The sequence below is a fragment of the Salvelinus sp. IW2-2015 genome, unplaced genomic scaffold, assembly GCF_002910315.2.
Source record: "Salvelinus sp. IW2-2015 unplaced genomic scaffold, ASM291031v2 Un_scaffold1448, whole genome shotgun sequence".
Lineage (NCBI taxonomy): Eukaryota > Metazoa > Chordata > Actinopteri > Salmoniformes > Salmonidae > Salvelinus > Salvelinus sp. IW2-2015.
In genome coordinates this window covers 161,288-165,605 of record NW_019942915.1, presented here as the reverse complement: position 1 = coordinate 165,605, position 4,318 = coordinate 161,288, and the positions used below count along the sequence as shown (strand labels likewise).

The window sequence follows — 4,318 nt, the reverse complement described above, 5'->3', positions numbered from 1 at the left end:
CATTTATTCTTAAATTGTCTGTATTGAGTGATGCCATAGATAACAGGTCTTAGTCGTTTTAAGTCGGAGCCTATTTCGTCTAGACCTGTACCCGTAGTATAGTCCTAATACTCTTAGGTGCAGGGGGCAAGTGAGTGGATATGTAGCACCGGGGAGTGGAGGAGGGTGAAGTTGCCCCTAGACGCTGATCTTGGGTCCGTTTTGCATTTATCCCAATGCTTTTAATTATCTTAAACCCTCATTCATTATAGTGTTACTAACTCTGAACATTTGCTGAATCGGCGCACATATCTGATTAGTAAACCGATTGCCCATATCAATAAAACGTAATTGATTGAGCTGACCCCACTCTAGGAACTGAGATGGAGATGAGAGGGTAGACAGTGACTAGGCCACTGTCCATGCAAGGACATGGCGGAGTATGAATATGTCCACGTTTTATGGCCGTGCTTTATAGCTGTGTGAAGGAAGAATGAATTGCATTGACCCTGGCCAGCCTGGTAGCCGGGACTGTAAATGGATTAGCTCTTGCCAGCGCTCTTTAATTTTACACCACATACATGTTTGGCACTTAAAACGATGGCATGTGCAATGTCAAAAAATGTAAAGTGGGCAAATTGACATTACGGCCTGCCGTGCCGCGGAAGATCCCATGCGTTTAGTGCACCGTGACCAAAAGTGCCATGGCCGCTTCCTCGCTTTCGGAGTGCTTATATAGGCTAGGTGACGGCCATACCTCTCTCTCTCCCCGACGCTGATGCAATGGCACAAGGTAGCAGATTGTCAAACTGCGGGCGAGTAGCCGCGGAGGGGACATAAACCCAATAATCGGTGCCACAGGGCCAACTACCAGTGCGGCTCCAGAACAGCAATCTGACACGGGCATACATGCGCACTGCAGTTTATAGTCAATTCGAGTCTCCTCCGTAGGAGCCACACGCAGCAGTGACTATTCCGACCTCAGCCTTCTCCAGGTCCTGTTTCCGTCGCAGCCTTTTCCACCCGATTTTGGACCAAAACATTGCCGCTGCGTCAGACTCTAACTTCGTCAGGCCCCATCGCTCGGATCCAGCGGAAGCCTGGTGTGTCAAGTGAAGGTACGTGTTTTTTCTCTTCTGGGCTGGCGGTCTCCGTGCATGGTGAAAACGTAGTGAGGTGAGCTCCGGGCTCGGTCCATATTATTCCAGTCCATCCTTGCCTGGCCTGTTGACTGCGTCGCGTCTGCTCTTGAGTTCATGGTGACAGAATAGCGGTCATGGTTGGAATGACGGGTCCCTTTAATAACACCGTTCTGGCCGGGTGTGCTGTGTTAGGTCCTGCTACGAGTAGCCTAAGCAAACAGTTGTTTCCATACGATCTGTGTTCAAAAACGTCGCATGCAAGGTGCACGAAAGAGAGTGCATGTCTAAAGCAGAAATCCACTTTAGGCTACAATGTATCGTACAATGTATCGCGGAAAGTATCCATTGAATTGATTAACGGGGCAGGGAAGGTAGCAGGGTAGTCTATATCTGACATGCACATAATTTATTGTGAGGCATTTCAGGTGTGAGAATTGTAATGTCCGGGGACCTGCTGCTGATGTGTTGTTGCTCATACGCTGCAGGTGTTTGCACTATTGTGATGTTGTCAGGGAAACTCTGAGCTGCACACCGATCAACACACTGGTTTAGAAGCGTAGATACAAAAGTTAAGTGTTCTCACATCGGCTTCTGACCTCACCCCTGAAAACGTGAGAGAAATGCATGACATGGTCATATTTGTATGACGGCGATATTATACTGAATGGACAAAGCCTGTTGTCGGAGGAGTGAATGTTGCTGATGCTGTAGCGCAATCATAATATTTACCCTAATTAACATCAGAAATTACATTGGACGCACATCTTCCGTGCACGCGCCACGCACAACTAGACAGACAGGGCACGGGTTCGTCGGGTTATTGGTGATGACAGACAGTGGTTAGGCTAGCCTAAGGTGCCAAGGGAAGAGTCAACCTGGTCTCAGAGCATTTCGTATTATTCTGTACATAAATCCGAGGCACACCATTTAGTATGGTATATATCATTTTGTGAATGTCCATGATCCATTTCGTATGATACATAGAATTACAAATTGTATGATAAATACAAATTTGCAAAATGTACAATATGTTACGAATTTGCTACATTTACAATATGTTATGAATTTGCAAACATATGATATGTTACGATTTCAAATGTGTTGTGGCTAACGTTGGCTAGGTGACTAACACTAACGTTAACTAGCTGGCTAATTTTAGCTAGGCTAGGCATTAGGGTTAAGGTTAGGTGTTATAGGTTCAAGGGTTAAGGTTACGGTTGGAGTTAGGGGAAGTGTTAGCTAACATGTTTAAGGTTACGGTTAGAGTTAGGGGAAGTGTTAGCTAACATGTTTAAGTTAGGGGAAGTGTTAGCTAACATGTTTAAGGTTACGGTTGGAGTTAGGGGAAGTGTTAGCTAACATGTTTAAGGTTACAGTTAGAGTTAGGGGAAGTGTTAGCTAACATGCTAAGAAGGTTCAAAGTAGATCAAAAGTAGTAGAAAGTTGCAAATGCCCTCAAATGCTATAGTTGGCCGTGATGAGATTAGAACACACAACCTTTGAGTTTCTAGATGTTCACATTTTACGCCTACCCATCCACCCCAACCAAACACTCTTATTTACTTTTTTTGCCAAAAGTAACCCTCTGTCCTATGTACCCATGCCAAATGGAACGTATCATACTAATTTGACGTCTGGTCTATGAGACCAGGCTGGAAAAGGTGATTCTTCACCCCAGCCATCCATATGAGCACAAGATGTTGAAAATACATCTTTCAACCAGTTTTGCTCACTGAGAAGCTTGGATCTGCATGTGATGCGACACGAGAATGACGAGCAGCCCATACTTCATATTGTGTGATCATTCAAGACACCGCAACACAGCCCTTGAAAGACTGAGAGCCTTGAGCTGCAGCCTACACATCCCATCATGAAGCCAACTGGGAAGGGTCTCTGGGGCACACGGGATTCTGACTCAGTTTAATTCCCATCCAGATCCAGCCTTGTATATACTCACATTCTCTCTGCACATGCACATGGTTTAGATTTCATGTTGCTGTTGTTTTGTCAACTTGAGTTTGCGTTCGTTTTGTGGTTACGGAGGCATTCACAAGCGAGATCATAATTCAGTAGTCTATTCATCGATCTCAGTTGGCATGGACTAAAGAGTAGGGTTGGAGCACACTATTCTGTTACATTGTATCATTCATTATGTAGCAGGTCACTCAAGTAGTGGCCTTGGTGCTATACACATCCCATCATGAAGCCAACTGGGAAGTGTCTCTGAGGCTATAGCCTACACATCCCATCATGAAGCCAACTGGGAAGTGTCTCTGAGGCTATAGCCTACACATCCCATCATGAAGCCAACTGGGAAGTGTCTCTGGGGCTATAGCCTACACATCCCATCATGAAGCCAACTGGGAAGGGTCTCTGGGGCTATAGCCTACACATCCCATCATGAAGCCAACTGGCTCAGAGACACTTCCAGTTCTTCATGATGGGATGTTAGGCTATAGCCTCAGAGACCTTCCAGTTGCTTCATGATGGGATGTGTAGGCTATAGCCTCAGAGACCTTCCCAGTTGACTTCATGATGGGATTGTAGGCTATACGCCAGAGACCCTTCCCAGTTGGCTTCATGATGGATGTGTAGGCTATACGCTCAGAGACCCTTCCCAGTTGCTTCATGATGGGATGTGTAGGCTATAGCCCCAGAGACCCTTCCCAGTTGACTTCATGATGGGATGTGTAGGCTATAGCCTCAGAGACCCTTCCCAGTTGACTTCATGATGGGATGTGTAGGCTATAGCCTCAAGAGACCCTTCCCACGTTGGCTTCATGATGGGATGTGTAGGCTATAGCCTCAGAGACCCTTCCCAGTTGCTTCATGATGGGATGTGTAGGCTATAGCCCAGAGACCCTTCCCAGTTGGCTTCATGATGGGATGTGTAGGCTATAGCCTCAGAGACCCTCCCAGTTGCTTCATGATGGGATGTGTAGGCTATAGCCCAGAGACTTCCCAGTTGCTTCATGATGGGATGTGTAGGCTATAGCCTCAGAGACCTTCCCAGTTGCTTCATGATGGATGTGTAGGCTATAGCCCCAGAGACCCTTCCCAGTTGGCTTTCATGATGGGATGTGTAGGCTATAGCCCAGAGACCCTTCCCAGTTGGCTTCATGATGGATGTGTAGGCTATAGCCTCAGAGACCCTTCCAGTTGGCTCATGATGGGCATGTGTAGGCTATAGCCTCAGA

At 46.5% G+C, this 4,318-nt stretch overlaps 1 pseudogene; it reads left to right on the top strand.

The window, feature by feature from the left end:
- Positions 1 to 692: 692 nt before the first annotated feature.
- LOC112070883 (alpha-(1,6)-fucosyltransferase-like) overlaps positions 693 to 4,318 on the top strand; it is a 162,354-nt pseudogene continuing 158,728 nt past the window's right edge.